General features: G+C 21.4%; 1 long non-coding RNA gene across 10 annotated transcripts in view; it reads left to right on the top strand.

The window, feature by feature from the left end:
* Window positions 1-19,641, top strand: part of LOC143378156 (uncharacterized) — a 33,886-nt gene extending 14,245 nt beyond the window's left edge. For 4 of the 10 annotated variants that reach the window (XR_013087686.1, XR_013087684.1, XR_013087685.1 and 1 more), the window contains 4 exons: window positions 2,914-4,981; window positions 9,903-10,176; window positions 13,417-13,483; window positions 15,621-17,307. This is a non-coding gene — a long non-coding RNA (uncharacterized LOC143378156). Of the gene's footprint in view, window positions 1-2,913; window positions 5,253-5,542; window positions 7,970-9,902; window positions 10,177-11,516; window positions 11,717-13,416; window positions 13,592-14,436; window positions 15,005-15,620; window positions 17,308-17,354 lie in introns of those variants that run through there. The other 6 variants (XR_013087688.1, XR_013087683.1, XR_013087682.1 and 3 more) reach the window with 6 other exon arrangements.
* The last annotated feature ends 36 nt before the right edge of the window (window positions 19,642-19,677 follow it).

Genomic DNA, 19,677 nt, shown 5'->3' with positions numbered 1-19,677 from the left:
AGATAAAAAATAGGTAAATAAACTAGAGAAAGAAGTGTATAAATACGGAAAAATAGCTAAATAAACCAAAGGAAAAAAGGTAAATAAAAAAATAGGTAAATAAATTAGAGGAAAAAATAGGTAAATAAACAGAGAAAAATAGGAAAATAAATGAGAGAAAATATAGGTAAATAACTACAGAAACAATAGGTAAATAAATAGAGAAAAATAGGTAAACAAACCAAAGGAAAAAAGATAAATAAAAAAATTGGTATATAAATTAGAGGAAAAAATAGGTAAATAAACAGAGAAAAATAGTTAACGAAGTAGAGAAAACAAAGTAGGTAAATAAATACAGAAAAAGAGGTAAATAAACAAGAGAAAAATAGGTGTATAAATAGAGAAAAATAGCTAATTAAAAAAAATAGGTAAATAAATAGATGGAAAAAAGGTAAATAAATAGAAAAAACAAAGGAGGTAAATAAATAGAGAAAAATAGGTAAATAAATAGAGAAAAAAGAGGTAAATAAGTAGAGAAAAATAGGTAAATAAATAGATAAAAAATAGGTAAATAAACTAGAGAAAAAAAGTGTATAAATACAGAAAAATAGCTAAATAAACCAAAGGAAAAAAGGTAAATAAAAAAATAGGTAAATAAATTACAGGAAAAAATAGGTAAACAAACAGAGAAAAAATAGGAAAATAAATGAGAGAAAATATTGGTAAATAACTAGAGAAACAATAGGTAAATAAATAGAGAAAAATAGGTAAACAAACCAAAGGAAAAAAGATAAATAAAAAAATTGGTATATAAATTAGAGGAAAAAATAGGTAAATAAACAGAGAAAAATAATTAATGAAGTAGAGAATACAAAGGAGGTAAATAAATACAGAAAGTAGGTAAATAAATAGACAAAAATAGGTAAATAATTTAGAGAAGAAAATAGGCAAATAAATAGAGAAAAATAGGTAATGAAGTACAGAAAACAAAGTAGGTAAATAAATACAGAAAAAAGAGGTAAATAACTAGAGAAAAAATAGGTATATATATAGAGAAAACAAAGGAGGTAAATAAATAGAGAAAAAATAGGTAAATAAAATAGGGAAAAATAGGTAAATAAACAGAGAAAAATATGTAAATAAGTAGAGAAAACAAATGAGGTAAACAAATAGAGACAAAATAGGAAAATAAATAAAGAAAAAATAGGTAAATTGTCTAGGGAAAAATAGGTAAATAAATAGAGAAAACAAAAGAAGTAAATAAATAGAGAAAAATAGGTAAATAAATAGAGAAAAAATAGGTTAATAAAATAGGGAAAAATAGGTAAATAAACAGAGAAAAATAGGTAAATAAGTAGAGAAAACAAAAGAGGTAAATAAATAGAGAAAAATAGGAAAATAAATAGAGAAAAATAGGTATATTATCTAGAGAAAAAATAGGTGTATAAATATAGATAAATAGCTATATAAATCAAAGAAAAAAAGGTAAATAAAAAAATACGTAAATAAATTAAAGGAAAAAATAGGTAAATAACTAGAGAAAATATAGGTAAATGACTAGAGAAGCAATAGGTAAATAAGTAGAGAAAAATAGGTAAATAAATAGATAAAAAATAGGTAAATAAACTAGAGAAAGAAGTGTATAAATACGGAAAAATAGCTAAATAAACCAAAGGAAAAAAGGTAAATAAAAAAATAGGTAAATAAATTAGAGGAAAAAATAGGTAAATAAACAGAGAAAAATAGGAAAATAAATGAGAGAAAATATAGGTAAATAACTACAGAAACAATAGGTAAATAAATAGAGAAAAATAGGTAAACAAACCAAAGGAAAAAAGATAAATAAAAAAATTGGTATATAAATTAGAGGAAAAAATAGGTAAATAAACAGAGAAAAATAGTTAACGAAGTAGAGAAAACAAAGTAGGTAAATAAATACAGAAAAAGAGGTAAATAAACAAGAGAAAAATAGGTGTATAAATAGAGAAAAGTAGCTAATTAAAAAAAATAGGTAAATAAATAGATGGAAAAAAGGTAAATAAATAGAAAAAACAAAGGAGGTAAATAAATAGAGAAAAATAGGTAAATAAATAGAGAAAAAAGAGGTAAATAAGTAGAGAAAAATAGGTAAATAAATAGATAAAAAATAGGTAAATAAACTAGAGAAAAAAAGTGTATAAATACAGAAAAATAGCTAAATAAACCAAAGGAAAAAAGGTAAATAAACAAATAGGTAAATAAATTAGAGGAAAAAATAGGTAACTAAACAGAGAAAAAATAGGAAAATAAATGAGAGAAAATATAGGTAAATAACTAGAGAAACAATAGGTAAATAAATAGAGAAAAATAGGTAAATAAATAGAGAAAATATAGGTGTATAAATTAGAGAAAGAAAGAGGTAAATAAATAGAGAAAATATAGGTGTATAAATTAGAGAAAGAAAGAGGTAAATAAATAGAAAAAATTTAATGAATAGAGAAAAAATTGGAAAATAAATAGAGAAAAAATATGTAAATAAATAGAGAAAAATAGGTAAATTATCTAGAGAAAAATAGGTAAATAAATAGAGAAAACAAAAGAGGTAAATAAATAGAGAAAAAATAGGTAAATAAATACAGAAAAATAGGTAAATTAGGTAGAGAAAAAATAGGTGTATAAATAGAGAAAAATAGGTAATGAAGTACAGAAAACAAAGTAGGTAAATAAATAAAGAAAAAAGAGGTAAATAACTAGAGAAAAAATAGGTAAATAAATAGAGATAACAAAAGAGGTAAATAAATAGAGAAAAAATAGGTAAATAAAATAGGGAAAAATAGGTAAATAAACAGAGAAAAATATGTAAATAAGTAGAGAAAACAAATGAGGTAAACAAATAGAGACAAAATAGGAAAATAAATAGAGAAAAAATAGGTAAATTATCTGGAGAAAAAATAGGTGTATACATAGAGATAAATAGCTAAATAAATCAAAGAAAAAAAGGTAAATAAAAAAATGGGTAAAGAAATTAGAGGAAAAAATAGGTAAATACCTAGAGAAAATATAGGTAAATGACTAGAGAAACAATAGGTAAATAAATAGAGAAAAAATAGGTAAATAAAATAGGGAAAAATAGGTAAATAAACAGAGAAAAATATGTAAATAAGTAGAGAAAACAAATGAGGTAAACAAATAGAGACAAAATAGGAAAATAAATAGAGAAAAAATAGGTAAATTATCTGGAGAAAAAATAGGTGTATACATAGAGATAAATAGCTAAATAAATCGAAGAGAAAAAGGTAAATAAAAAAATGGGTAAAGAAATTAGAGGAAAAAATAGGTAAATACCTAGAGAAAATATAGGTAAATGACTAGAGAAACAATAGGTAAATAAATAGAGAGAAATAGGTAAATAAATAGAGAAAATATAGGTGTATAAATTAGAGAAAGGAAGAGGTAAATAAATAGAAAAAAGTAAATGAATAGAGAAAAAATTGGAAAATAAATAGAGAAAAAATAGGTAAATAAATAGAGAAAAAATAGGTAAATTGTCTAGAGAAAAATAGGTAAATAAATAGAGAAAACAAAAGAGGTAAATAAATAGAGAAAAATAGGTAAATAAATAGAGAAAAAATAGGTTAATAAAATAGGGAAAAATAGGTAAATAAACAGAGAAAAATAGGTAAGTAAGTAGAGAAAACAAAAGAGATAAATAAATAGAGAAAAATAGGAAAATAAATAGAGAAAAAATAGGTATATTATCTAGAGAAAAAATAGGTGTATAAATATAGATAAATAGCTATATAAATCAAAGAAAAAAAGGTAAATAAAAAAATACGTAAATAAATTAAAGGAAAAAATAGGTAAATAAATAGAGAAAAAATAGGTAAATTATCTAGAGAAAAATAGGTAAATAAATAGAGAAAACAAAAGAGGTAAATAAATAGAGAAAAAAATAGGTATATAAATACAGAAAAATAGGTAAATTAGGTAGAGAAAAAATAGGTGTATAAATAGAGAAAAATAGGTAAATAAACCAAAGGAAAAAAGATAAATAAAAAAATTGGTATATAAATTAGAGGAAAAAATAGGTAAATAAACAGAGAAAAATAGTTAATGAAGTAGAGAAAACAAAGTAGGTAAATAAATACAGAAAAAGAGGTAAATAAACAAGAGAAAAATAGGTGTATAAATAGAGAAAAATAGCTAATTAAAAAAAATAGGTAAATAAATAGATGGAAAAAAGGTAAATAAATAGAAAAAACAAAGGAGGTAAATAAATAGAGAAAAATAGGTAAATAAATAGAGAAAAAAGAGGTAAATAAGTAGAGAAAAATAGGTAAATAAATAGATAAAAAATAGGTAAATAAACTAGAGAAAAAAAGTGTATAAATACAGAAAAATAGCTAAATAAACCAAAGGGAAAAAGGTAAATAAACAAATAGGTAAATAAATTAGAGGAAAAAATAGGTAACTAAACAGAGAAAAAATAGGAAAATAAATGAGAGAAAATATAGGTAAATAACTAGAGAAACAATAGGTAAATAAATAGAGAAAAATAGGTAAATAAATAGAGAAAATATAGGTGTATAAATTAGAGAAAGAAAGAGGTAAATAAATAGAGAAAATATAGGTGTATAAATTAGAGAAAGAAAGAGGTAAATAAATAGAAAAAATTTAATGAATAGAGAAAAAATTGGAAAATAAATAGAGAAAAAATATGTAAATAAATAGAGAAAAATAGGTAAATTATCTAGAGAAAAATAGGTAAATAAATAGAGAAAACAAAAGAGGTAAATAAATAGAGAAAAAATAGGTAAATAAATACAGAAAAATAGGTAAATTAGGTAGAGAAAAAATAGGTGTATAAATAGAGAAAAATAGGTAATGAAGTACAGAAAACAAAGTAGGTAAATAAATACAGAAAAAAGAGGTAAATAACTAGAGAAAAAATAGGTAAATAAATAGAGAAAACAAAAGAGGTAAATAAATAGAGAAAAATAGGGAAATAAATAGAGAAAAATAGGTAAATTATCTAGAGAAAAAATAGGTGTAGAAATATAGATAAATAGCTAAATAAATCAAAGAAAAAAAAGTAAATAAAACAATAGGTAAATAAAGTAAAGGAAAAAATAGGTAAATATCTAGAGAAAAATAGGTAAATAAATAGAGAAAAAATAGGTTAATAAAATAGGGAAAAATAGGTAAATAAACAGAGAAAAATAGGTAAATAAGTAGAGAAAACAAAAGAGGTAAATAAATAGAGAAAAATAGGAAAATAAATAGAGAAAAAATAGGTATATTATCTAGAGAAAAAATAGGTGTATAAATATAGATAAATAGCTATATAAATCAAAGAAAAAAAGGTAAATAAAAAAATACGTAAATAAATTAAAGGAAAAAATAGGTAAATAACTAGAGAAAATATAGGTAAATGACTAGAGAAGCAATAGGTAAATAAATAGAGAGAAATAGGTAAATAAATAGAGAAAATAGAGGTGTATAAATTAGAGAAAGAAAGAGGTAAATAAATAGAAAAAAGTAAATGAATAGAGAAAAAATTGGAAAATAAATAGAGAAAAAATAGGTAAATAAATAGAGAAAAAATAGGTAAATTATCTAGAGAAAAATAGGTAAATAAATAGAGAAAACAAAAGAGGTAAATAAATAGAGAAAAAAATAGGTATATAAATACAGAAAAATAGGTAAATTAGGTAGAGAAAAAATAGGTGTATAAATAGAGAAAAATAGGTAAATAAACCAAAGGAAAAAAGATAAATAAAAAAATTGGTATATAAATTAGAGGAAAAAATAGGTAAATAAACAGAGAAAAATAGTTAATGAAGTAGAGAAAACAAAGTAGGTAAATAAATACAGAAAAAGAGGTAAATAAACAAGAGAAAAATAGGTGTATAAATAGAGAAAAATAGCTAATTAAAAAAAATAGGTAAATAAATAGATGGAAAAAAGGTAAATAAATAGAGTAAACAAAGGAGGTAAATAAATAGAGAAAAAAATAGGTAAATAAATACAGAAAAATAGGTAAATTAGGTAGAGAAAAAATAGGTGTATAAATAGAGAAAAATAGGTAAATAAAATAGGGAAAAATAGGTAAATAAGCAGAGAAAAATATGTAAATAAGTAGAGAAAACAAATGAGGTAAACAAATAGAGACAAAATAGGAAAATAAATAGAGAAAAAATAGGTAAATTATCTGGAGAAAAAATAGGTGTATACATAGAGATAAATAGCTAAATAAATCAAAGAAAAAAAGGTAAATAAAAAAATGGGTAAAGAAATTAGAGGAAAAAATAGGTAAATACCTAGAGAAAATATAGGTAAATGACTAGAGAAACAATAGGTAAATAAATAGAGAAAAAATAGGTAAATAAAATAGGGAAAAATAGGTAAATAAGCAGAGAAAAATATGTAAATAAGTAGAGAAAACAAATGAGGTAAACAAATAGAGACAAAATAGGAAAATAAATAGAGAAAAAATAGGTAAATTATCTGGAGAAAAAATAGGTGTATACATAGAGATAAATAGCTAAATAAATCAAAGAAAAAAAGGTAAATAAAAAAATAGGTAAAGAAATTAGAGGAAAAAATAGGTAAATACCTAGAGAAAATATAGGTAAATGACTAGAGAAACAATAGGTAAATAAATAGAGAGAAATAGGTAAATAAATAGAGAAAATATAGGTGTATAAATTAGAGAAAGGAAGAGGTAAATAAATAGAAAAAAGTAAATGAATAGAGAAAAAATTGGAAAATAAATAGAGAAAAAATAGGTAAATAAATAGAGAAAAAATAGGTAAATTGTCGAGAGAAAAATAGGTAAATAAATAGAGAAAACAAAAGAGGTAAATAAATAGAGAAAAATAGGTAAATAAATAGAGAAAAATAGGTTAATAAAATAGGGAAAACTAGGTAAATAAACAGAGAAAAATAGGTAAATAAGTAGAGAAAACAAAAGAGGTAAATAAATAGAAAAAAATAGGAAAATAAACAGAGAAAAAATAGGTATATTATCTAGAGAAAAAATAGGTGTATAAATATAGATAAATAGCTATATAAATCAAAGAAAAAAAGGTAAATAAAAAAATACGTAAATAAATTAAAGGAAAAAATAGGTAAATAACTAGAGAAAATATAGGTAAATGACTAGAGAAGCAATAGGTAAATAAATAGAGAGAAATAGGTAAATAAATAGAGAAAATAGAGGTGTATAAATTAGAGAAAGAAAGAGGTAAATAAATAGAAAAAAGTAAATGAATAGAGAAAAAATTGGAAAATAAATAGAGAAAAAATAGGTAAATAAATAGAGAAAAAATAGGTAAATTATCTAGAGAAATATAGGTAAATAAATAGAGAAAACAAAAGAGGTAAATAAATAGAGAAAAAAATAGGTAAATAAATACAGAAAAATAGGTAAATTAGGTAGAGAAAAAATAGGTGTATAAATAGAGAAAAATAGGTAAATAAATAGAGAAAAAAGAGGTAAATATGTAGAGAAAAATAGGTAAATAAATAGATAAAAAATAGGTAAATAAACTAGAGAAAAAAAGTGTATAAATACAGAAAAATAGCTAAATAAACCAAAGGAAAAAAGGTAAATAAAAAAATAGGTAAATAAATTACAGGAAAAAATAGGTAAATAAACAGAGAAAAAATAGGAAAATAAATGAGAGAAAATATAGGTAAATAACTAGAGAAACAATAGGTAAATAAATAGAGAAAAATAGGTAAACAAACCAAAGGAAAAAAGATAAATAAAAAAATTGGTATATAAATTAGAGGAAAAAATATGTAAATAAACAGAGAAAAATAATTAATGAAGTAGAGAATACAAAGGAGGTAAATAAATACAGAAAAAGAGGTAAATAAACTAGAGAAAAAATAGGTAAATAAATAGAGAAAACAAAAGAGGTAAATAAATAGAGAAAAAATAGGTAAATAAAATAGGGAAAAATAGGTAAATAAACAGAGAAAAATATATAAATATGTAGAGAAAACAAAAGAGGTAAATAAATAGAGAAAAATTGGAAAATAAATAGAGAAAAAATAGGTTAATAAAATAGGGAAAAATAGGTAAATAAACAGAGAAAAATAGGTAAATAAGTAGAGAAAACAAAAGAGGTAAATAAATAGAGAAAAATAGGAAAATAAATAGAGAAAAAATAGGTATATTATCTAGAGAAAAAATAGGTGTATAAATATAGATAAATAGCTATATAAATCAAAGAAAAAAAGGTAAATAAAAAAATACGTAAATAAATTAAAGGAAAAAATAGGTAAATAACTAGAGAAAATATAGGTAAATGACTAGAGAAGCAATAGGTAAATAAATAGAGAGAAATAGGTAAATAAATAGAGAAAATAGAGGTGTATAAATTAGAGAAAGAAAGAGGTAAATAAATAGAAAAAAGTAAATGAATAGAGAAAAAATTGGAAAATAAATAGAGAAAAAATAGGTAAATAAATAGAGAAAAAATAGGTAAATTATCTAGAGGAAAATAGGTAAATAAATAGAGAAAACAAAAGAGGTAAATAAATAGAGAAAAAAATAGGTAAATAAATACACAAAAATAGGTAAATTAGGTAGAGAAAAAATAGGTGTATAAATAGAGAAAAATAGGTAAATAAATAGAGAAAAAAGAGGTAAATAAGTAGAGAAAAATAGGTAAATAAATAGATAAAAAATAGGTAAATAAACTAGAGAAAAAAAGTGTATAAATACAGAAAAATAGCTAAATAAACCAAAGGAAAAAAGGTAAATAAAAAAATAGGTAAATAAATTAGAGGAAAAAATAGGTAAATAAACAGAGAAAAAATAGGAAAATAAATGAGAGAAATTATAGGTAAATAACTAGAGAAACAATAGGTAAATAAATAGAGAAAAATAGGTAAACAAACCAAAGGAAAAAAGATAAATAAAAAAATTGGTATATAAATTAGAGGAAAAAATATGTAAATAAACAGAGAAAAATAATTAATGAAGTAGAGAATACAAAGGAGGTAAATAAATACAGAAAGTAGGTAAATAAATAGACAAAAATAGGTAAATAATTTAGAGAAGAAAATAGGCAAATAAATAGAGAAAAATAGGTAATGAAGTACAGAAAACAAAGTAGGTAAATAAATACAGAAAAAAGAGGTAAATAAACTAGAGAAAAAATAGGTGTATAAATAGAGAAAAATAGCTAATTAAAAAAAATAGGTAAATAAATAGATGGAAAAAAGGTAAATAAATAGAGTAAACAAAGGAGGTAAATAAATAGAAAAAAATAGGTAAATAAATAGAGAAAAAAGAGGTAAATAAGTAGAGAAAAATAGGTAAATAAATAGATAAAAAATAGGTAAATAAACTAGAGAAAAAAAGTGTATAAATACAGAAAAATAGCTAAATAAACCAAAGGAAAAAAGGTAAATAAAAAAATAGGTAAATAAATTAGAGGAAAAAATAGGTAACTAAACAGAGAAAAAATAGGAAAATAAATGAGAGAAAATATAGGTAAATAACTAGAGAAACAATAGGTAAATAAATAGAGAAAAATAGGTAAATAAATAGAGAAAATATAGGTGTATAAATTAGAGAAGGAAAGAGGTAAATAAATAGAAAAAATTTAATGAATAGAGAAAAAATTGGAAAATAAATAGAGAAAAAATAGGTAAATAAATAGAGAAAAAATAGGTAAATTATCTAGAGAAAAATAGGTAAATAAATAGAGAAAACAAAAGAGGTAAATAAATACAGAAAAAAATAGGTAAATAAATACAGAAAAATAGGTAAATTAGGTAGAGAAAAAATAGGTGTATAAATAGAGAAAAATAGGTAAATAAATAGAGAAAAAAGAGGTAAATAAGTAGAGAAAAAATAGGAAAATAAATGAGAGAAAATATAGGTAAATAACTAGAGAAAAAAGTGTATAAATACAGAAAAATAGCTAAATAAACCAAAGGAAAAAAGGTAAATAAAAAAATAGGTATATAAATTAGAGGAAAAAATAGGTAAATATACAGAGAAAAATAATTAATGAAGTAGAGAATACAAAGGAGGTAAATAAATACAGAAAGTAGGTAAATAAATAGACAAAAATAGGTAAATAGTTTAGAGAAGAAAATAGGCAAATAAATAGAGAAAAATAGGTAATGAAGTACAGAAAACAAAGTAGGTAAATAAATACAGAAAAAAGAGGTAAATAACTAGAGAAAAAATAGGTAAATAAATAGAGAAAACAAAAGAGGTAAATAAATAGAGAAAAAATAGGTAAATAAAATAGGGAAAAATAGGTAAATAAACAGAGAAAAATATGTAAATAAGTAGAGAAAACAAATGAGGTAAACAAATAGAGACAAAATAGGAAAATAAATAGAGAAAAAATAGGTAAATTATCTGGAGAAAAAATAGGTGTATACATAGAGATAAATAGCTAAATAAATCAAAGAAAAAAAGGTAAATAAAAAAATGGGTAAAGAAATTAGAGGAAAAAATAGGTAAATACCTAGAGAAAATATAGGTAAATGACTAGAGAAACAATAGGTAAATAAATAGAGAGAAATAGGTAAATAAATAGAGAAACTATAGGTGTATAAATTAGAGAAAGGAAGGGGTAAATAAATAGAAAAAAGTAAATGAATAGAGAAAAAATTGGAAAATAAATAGAGAAAAAATAGGTAAATAAATAGAGAAAAAATAGGTAAATTGTCTAGAGAAAAATAGGTAAATAAATAGAGAAAACAAAATGGTAAATAAATAGAGAAAAATAGGTAAATAAATAGAGAAAAATAGGTTAATAAAATAGGGAAAAATAGGTAAATAAACAGAGAAAAATAGGTAAATAAGTAGAGAAAACAAAAGAGGTAAATAAATAGAGAAAAATAGGAAAATAAATAGAGAAAAGATAGGTATATTATCTAGAGAAAAAATAGGTGTATAAGTATAGATAAATAGCTATATAAATCAAAGAAGAAAAGGTAAATAAAAAAATACGTAAATAAATTAAAGGAAAAAATAGGTAAATAACTAGAGAAAATATAGGTAAATGACTAGAGAAGCAATAGGTAAATAAATAGAGAGAAATAGGTAAATAAATAGATAAAATAGAGGTGTATAAATTAGAGAAAGAAAGAGGTAAATAAATAGAAAAAAGTAAATGAATAGAGAAAAAATTGGAAAATAAATAGAGAAAAAATAGGTAAATAAATAGAGAAAACAAAAGAGGTAAATAAATAGAGAAAAAAATAGGTAAATAAATACAGAAAAGTAGGTAAATTAGGTAGAGAAAAAATAGGTGTATAAATAGAGAAAAATAGGTAAATAAACCAAAGGAAAAAAGATAAATAAAAAAATTGGTATATAAATTAGAGGAAAAAATAGGTAAATAAACAGAGAAAAATAGTTAATGAAGTAGAGAAAACAAAGTAGGTAAATAAATACAGAAAAAGAGGTAAATAAACTAGAGAAAAAATAGGTGTATAAATAGAGAAAAATAGCTAATTAAAAAAATAGGTAAATAAATAGATGGAACAAAGGTAAATAAATAGAGTAAACAAAGGAGGTAAATAAATAGAGAAAAATAGGTAAATAAATAGAGAAAAAAGAGGTAAATAAGTAGAGAAAAATAGGTAAATAAATAGATAAAAAATAGGTAAATAAACTAGAGAAAAAAAGTGTATAAATACAGAAAAATAGCTAAATAAACCAAAGGAAAAAAGGTAAATAAAAAAATAGGTAAATAAATTAGAGGAAAAAATAGGTAAATAAACAGAGAAAAAGTAGGAAAATAAATGAGAGAAAATATAGGTAAATAACTAGAGAAACAATAGGTAAATAAATAGAGAAAAATAGGTAAACAAACCAAAGGAAAAAAGATAAATAAAAAAATTGGTATATAAATTAGAGGAAAAAATAGGTAAATAAACAGAGAAAAATAATTAATGAAGTAGAGAATACAAAGGAGGTAAATAAATACAGAAAGTAGGTAAATATATAGACAAAAATAGGTAAATAATTTAGAGAAAACAAAAGAGGTAAATAAATAGAGAAAAAATAGGTAAATAAAATAGGGAAAAATAGGTAAATAAACAGAGAAAAATATGTAAATAAGTAGAGAAAACAAATGAGGTAAACAAATAGAGACAAAATAGGAAAATAAATAGATAAAAAATAGGTAAATAAACTAGAGAAAAAAGTGTATAAATACAGAAAAATAGCTAAATAAACCAAAGGAAAAAAGGTAAATAAAAAAATAGGTAAATAAATTAGAGGAAAAAATAGGTAACTAAACAGAGAAAAAATAGGAAAATAAATGAGAGAAAATATAGGTAAATAACTAGAGAAACAATAGGTAAATAAATAGAGAAAAATAGGTAAATAAATAGAGAAAATATAGGTGTATAAATTAGAGAAGGAAAGAGGTAAATAAATAGAAAAAATTTAATGAATAGAGAAAAAATTGGAAAATAAATAGAGAAAAAATAGGTAAATAAATAGAGAAAAAATAGGTAAATTATCTAGAGAAAAATAGGTAAATAAATAGAGAAAACAAAAGAGGTAAATAAATAGAGAAAAAAATAGGTAAATAAATACAGAAAAATAGGTAAATTAGGTAGAGAAAAAATAGGTGTATAAATAGAGAAAAATAGGTAAATAAACCAAAGGAAAAAAGATAAATAAAAAAATTGGTATATAAATTAGAGGAAAAAATAGGTAAATAAACAGAAAAAAATAGTTAATGAAGTAGAGAAAACAAAGTAGGTAAATAAATACAGAAAAAGAGGTAAATAAACTAGAGAAAAAATAGGTGTATAAATAGAGAAAAATAGCTAATTAAAAAAAATAGGTAAATAAATAGATGGAAAAAAGGTAAATAAATAGAGTAAACAAAGGAGGTAAATAAATAGAGAAAAATAGGTAAATAAATAGAGAAAAAAGAGGTAAATAAGTAGAGAAAAATAGGTAAATAAATAGATAAAAAATAGGTAAATAAACTAGAGAAAAAAAGTGTATAAATACAGAAAAATAGCTAAATAAACCAAAGGAAAAAAGGTAAATAAAAAAATAGGTAAATAAATTAGAGGAAAAAATAGGTAACTAAACAGAGAAAAAAATAGGAAAATAAATGAGAGAAAATATAGGTAAATAACTAGAGAAACAATAGGTAAATAAATAGAGAAAAATAGGTAAATAAATAGAGAAAATATAGGTGTATAAATTAGAGAAAGAAAGAGGTAAATAAATAGAAAAAATTTAATGAATAGAGAAAAAATTGGAAAATAAATAGAGAAAAAATATGTAAATAAATAGAGAAAAAATAGGTAAATTATCTAGAGAAATATAGGTAAATAAATAGAGAAAACAAAAGAGGTAAATAAATAGAGAAAAAAATAGGTAAATAAATACAGAAAAATAGGTAAATTAGGTAGAGAAAAAATAGGTGTATAAATAGAGAAAAATAGGTAAATAAATAGAGAAAAAAGAGGTAAATAAGTAGAGAAAAATAGGTAAATAAATAGATAAAAATAGGTAAATAAACTAGAGAAAAAAAGTGTATAAATACAGAAAAATAGCTAAATAAACCAAAGGAAAAAAGGTAAATAAAAAAATAGGTAAATAAATTAGAGGAAAAAATAGGTAAATAAACAGAGAAAAAATAGGAAAATAAATGAGAGAAAATATAGGTAAATAACTAGAGAAACAATAGGTAAATAAATAGAGAAAAATAGGTAAACAAACCAAAGGAAAAAAGATAAATAAAAAAATTGGTATATAAATTAGAGGAAAAAAATAGGTAAATAAACAGAGAAAAATAATTAATGAAGTAGAGAATACAAAGGAGGTAAATAAATACAGAAAAAGAGGTAAATAAACTAGAGAAAAAATAGGTAAATAAATAGAGAAAACAAAAGAGGTAAATAAATAGAGAAAAAATAGGTAAATAAAATAGGGAAAAATAGGTAAATAAACAGAGAAAAATATGTAAATAAGTAGAGAAAACAAATGAGGTAAACAAATAGAGACAAAATAGGAAAATAAATAGAGAAAAAATAGGTAAATTATCTGGAGAAAAAATAGGTGTATACATAGAGATAAATAGCTAAATAAATCAAAGAAAAAAAGGTAAATAAAAAAATGGGTAAAGAAATTAGAGGAAAAAATAGGTAAATACCTAGAGAAAATATAGGTAAATGACTAGAGAAACAATAGGTAAATAAATAGAGAGAAATAGGTAAATAAATAGAGAAACTATAGGTGTATAAATTAGAGAAAGGAAGGGGTAAATAAATAGAAAAAAGTAAATGAATAGAGAAAAAATTGGAAAATAAATAGAGAAAAAATAGGTAAATAAATAGAGAAAAAATAGGTAAATTGTCTAGAGAAAAATAGGTAAATAAATAGAGAAAACAAAATGGTAAATAAATAGAGAAAAATAGGTAAATAAATAGAGAAAAATAGGTTAATAAAATAGGGAAAAATAGGTAAATAAACAGAGAAAAATAGGTAAATAAGTAGAGAAAACAAAAGAGGTAAATAAATAGAGAAAAATAGGAAAATAAATAGAGAAAAGATAGGTATATTATCTAGAGAAAAAATAGGTGTATAAGTATAGATAAATAGCTATATAAATCAAAGAAGAAAAGGTAAATAAAAAAATACGTAAATAAATTAAAGGAAAAAATAGGTAAATAACTAGAGAAAATATAGGTAAATGACTAGAGAAGCAATAGGTAAATAAATAGAGAGAAATAGGTAAATAAATAGATAAAATAGAGGTGTATAAATTAGAGAAAGAAAGAGGTAAATAAATAGAAAAAAGTAAATGAATAGAGAAAAAATTGGAAAATAAATAGAGAAAAAATAGGTAAATAAATAGAGAAAACAAAAGAGGTAAATAAATAGAGAAAAAAATAGGTAAATAAATACAGAAAAGTAGGTAAATTAGGTAGAGAAAAAATAGGTGTATAAATAGAGAAAAATAGGTAAATAAACCAAAGGAAAAAAGATAAATAAAAAAATTGGTATATAAATTAGAGGAAAAATTAGGTAACTAAACAGAGAAAAAATAGGAAAATAAATGAGAGAAAATATAGGTAAATAACTAGAGAAACAATAGGTAAATAAATAGAGAAAAATAGGTAAATAAATAGAGAATATATAGGTGTATAAATTAGAGAAAGAAAGAGGTAAATAAATAGAAAAAATTTAATGAATAGAGAAAAAAATTGGAAAATAAATAGAGAAAAAATATGTAAATAAATAGAGAAAAAATAGGAAAAATAAATGAGAGAAAATATAGGTAAATAACTAGAGAAACAATAGGTAAATAAATAGAGAAAAATAGGTAAATAAATAGAGAATATATAGGTGTATAAATTAGAGAAAGAAAGAGGTAAATAAATAGAAAAAATTTAATGAATAGAGAAAAAATTGGAAAATAAATAGAGAAAAAATATGTAAATAAATAGAGAAAAAATAGGTAAATTATCTAGAGAAATATAGGTAAATAAATAGAGAAAACAAAAGAGGTAAATAAATAGAGAAAAAAATAGGTAAATAAATACAGAAAAATAGGTAAATTAGGTAGAGAAAAAATAGGTGTATAAATAGAGAAAAATAGGTAAATAAATAGAGAAAAAAGAGGTAAATAAGTAGAGAAAAATAGGTAAATAAACTAGAGAAAAAAAAGTGTATAAATACAGAAAAATAGCTAAATAAACCAAAGGAAAAAAGGTAAATAAAAAAATAGGTAAATAAATTAGAGGAAAAAATAGGTAAATAAACAGAGAAAAAATAGGAAAATAAATGAGAGAAAATATAGGTAAATAACTAGAGAAACAATAGGTAAATAAATAGAGAAAAATAGGTAAACAAACCAAAGGAAAAAAGATAAATAAAAAAATTGGTATATAAATTAGAGGAAAAAATAGGTAAATAAACAGAGAAAAATAATTAATGAAGTAGAGAATACAAAGGAGGTAAATAAATACAGAAAGTAGGTAAATATATAGACAAAAATAGGTAAATAATTTAGAGAAAACAAAAGAGGTAAATAAATAGAGAAAAAATAGGTAAATAAAATAGGGAAAAATAGGTAAATAAACAGAGAAAAATATGTAAATAAGTAGAGAAAACAAATGAGGTAAACAAATAGAGACAAAATAGGAAAATAAATAGAGAAAAAATAGGTATATTATCTAGAGAAAAAATAGGTGTATAAATATAGATAAATAGCTATATAAATCAAAGGAAAAAAGGTAAATAAAAAAATACGTAAATAAATTAAAGGAAAAAATAGGTAAATAACTAGAGAAAATATAGGTAAATGACTAGAGAAGCAATAGGTAAATAAATAGAGAGAAAGAGGTAAATAAATAGAGAAAATAGAGGCGTATAAATTAGAGAAAGAAAGAGGTAAATAAATAGAAAAAAGTAAATGAATAGAGAAAAAATTGGAAAATAAATAGAGAAAAAATAGGTAAATAAATAGAGAAAAAATAGGTAAATTATCTAGAGAAAAATAGGTAAATAAATAGAGAAAACAAAAGAGGTAAATAAATAGAGAAAAAAATAGGTAAATCATCTAGAGAAAAAAATAGGTGTATAAATATAGATAAATAGCTAAATAAATCAAAGAAAAAAAGGTAAATAAAACAATAGGTAAATAAATTAAAGGAAAAAATAGGTAAATATCTAGAGAAAAATAGTTGTATAAATAGAGAAAAATAGGTAATGAAGTACAGAAAACAAAGTAGGTAAATAAATACAGAAAATAGGTAAATAAATAGAGAAAAATAGGTAAATTAGGTAGAGAAAAATAGGTGTATAAATAGAGAAAAATAGGTAATGAAGTACAGAAAACAAAGTAGGTAAATAACTAGAGAAAAAATAGGTAAATAAATAGAGAAAACAAAAGAGGTAAATAAATAGAGAAAAATATGTAAATCATCTAGAGAAAAAATAGGTGTATAAATATAGATAAATAGCTAAATAAATCAAAGAAAAAAAGGTAAATAAAACAATAGGTAAATAAATTAAAGGAAAAAATAGGTAAATATCTAGAGAAAAATAGTTGTATAAATAGAGAAAAATAGGTAATGAAGTACAGTAAACAAAGTAGGTAAATAAATACAGAAAATAGGTAAATAAATAGAGAAAAATAGGTAAATAATTTAGAGAAAAAAATAGGCAAATAAATAGAGAAAAATAGGTAATGAAGTAGAGAAAACAAAGTAGGTAAATAAATACAGAAAAAGAGGTAAATAACTAGAGAAAAAATACGTAAATAAATAGAGAAAACAAAAGAGGTAAATAAATAGAGAAAAAAGAGGGAAATAAATAGAGAAATATAGGTAAATTGGGTAGAGAATAAAATAGGTGTATAAATAGAGAAAAATAGGTAAATAAACCAAAGGAAAAAAGGTAAATAAAAAATAGGTAAATAAATTAGAGGAAAAAATAGGTAAATAAACAGAGAAAAATAGGTAATGAAGTAGAGAAAAACAAAGTAGGTAAATAAATACAGAAAAAAGAGGTAAATAAACTAGAGAAAAAATAGGTGTATAAATAGAGAAAAATAGCTAATTAAAAAAAAATAGGTAAATAAATAGAGGGGAAAAAAGGTAAATAAATAGAGAAAACAAAAGAGGTAAATAATTAGAGAAAACAAAGAGGTAAATAAATACAGAAAAATAGGTAAATTAGCTAGAGAAAAAGAGGTGTATAAATAGAGAAAAATAGGTAAATAAATTAGAGGAAATAATAGGTAAATAACTAGAGAAAATATAGGTAAATGACTAGAGAAGCAATAGGTAAATAAATAGAGAGAAATAGGTAAATAAATAGAGAAAATAGAGGTGTATAAATTAGAGAAAGAAAGAGGTAAATAAATAGAAAAAAGTAAATGAATAGAGAAAAAATTGGAAAATAAATAGAGAAAAAATAGGTAAATAAATAGAGAAAAAATAGGTAAATTATCTAGAGAAAAATAGGTAAATAAATAGAGAAAACAAAAGAGGTAAATAAATAGAGAAAAAAATAGGTAAATAAATACAGAAAAATAGGTAAATTAGGTAGAGAAAAAATAGGTGTATAAATAGAGAAAAATAGGTAAATAAACCAAAGGAAAAAAGATAACTAAAAAAATTGGTATATAAATTAGAGGAAAAAATAGGTAAATAAACAGAGAAAAATAGTTAATGAAGTAGAGAAAACAAAGTAGGTAAATAAATACAGAAAAAGAGGTAAATAAACTAGAGAAAAAATAGGTGTATAAATAGAGAAAAATAGCTAATTAAAAAAATAGGTAAATAAATAGATGGAACAAAGGTAAATAAATAGAGTAAACAAAGGAGGTAAATAAATAGAGAAAAATAGGTAAATAAATAGAGAAAAAAGAGGTAAATAAGTAGAGAAAAATAGGTAAATAAATAGATAAAAAATAGGTAAATAAACTAGAGAAAAAAAGTGTATAAATACAGAAAAATAGCTAAATAAACCAAAGGAAAAAAGGTAAATAAAAAAATAGGTAAATAAATTAGAGGAAAAAATAGGTAACTAAACAGAGAAAAAATAGGAAAATAAATGAGAGAAAATATAGGTAAATAACTAGAGAAACAATAGGTAAATAAATAGAGAAAAATAGGTAAATAAATAGAGAAAATATAGGTGTATAAATTAGAGAAAGAAAGAGGTAAATAAATAGAAAAAATTTAATGAATAGAGAAAAAATTGGAAAATAAATAGAGAAAAAATATGTAAATAAATAGAGAAAAAATAGGTAAATTATCTAGAGAAATATAGGTAAATAAATAGAGAAAACAAAAGAGGTAAATAAATAGAGAAAAAAATAGGTAAATAAATACAGAAAAATAGGTAAATTAGGTAGAGAAAAAATAGGTGTATAAATACAGAAAAATAGCTAAATAAACCAAAGGAAAAAAGGTAAATAAAAAAATACGTAAATAAATTAGAGGAAAAAATAGGTAAATAAACAGAGAAAAAATAGGAAAATAAATGAGAGAAAATATAGGTAAATAACTAGAGAAACAATAGGTAAATAAATAGAGAAAAATAGGTAAACAAACCAAAGGAAAAAAGATAAATAAAAAAATTGGTATATAAATTAGAGGAAAAAATAGGTAAATAAACAGAGAAAAATAATTAATGAAGTAGAGAATACAAAGTAGGTAAATAAATACAGAAAAAAGAGGTAAATAACTAGAGAAAAAATAGGTAAATGAATAGAGAAAAAATAGGTAAATTATCTAGAGAAAAAATTGGTAAATAAATAGAGAAAACAAAAGAGGTAAATAAATAGAGAAAAATAGGTAAATAAATAGAGAAAAAATAGGTTAATAAAATAGGGAAAAATAGGTAAATAAACAGAGAAAAATAGGTAAATAAGTAGAGAAAACAAAAGAGGTAAATAAATAGAGAAAAAAGGGAAAATAAATAGAGAAAAAATAGGTATATTATCTAGAGAAAAAATAGGTGTATAAATATAGATAAATAGCTATATAAATCAAAGGAAAAAAGGTAAATAAAAAAATACGTAAATAAATTAAAGGAAAAAATAGGTAAATAACTAGAGAAAATATAGGTAAATGACTAGAGAAGCAATAGGTAAATAAATAGAGAGAAAGAGGTAAATAAATAGAGAAAATATAGGCGTATAAATTAGAGAAAGAAAGAGGTAAATAAATAGAAAAAAGTAAATGAAT

This window comes from Andrena cerasifolii, unplaced genomic scaffold (assembly GCF_050908995.1).
Source record: "Andrena cerasifolii isolate SP2316 unplaced genomic scaffold, iyAndCera1_principal scaffold0685, whole genome shotgun sequence".
Lineage (NCBI taxonomy): Eukaryota > Metazoa > Arthropoda > Insecta > Hymenoptera > Andrenidae > Andrena > Andrena cerasifolii.
The sequence above is the reverse complement of the archived record's forward strand: the minus strand, read 5'-3'. Positions and strand labels throughout refer to the sequence as shown.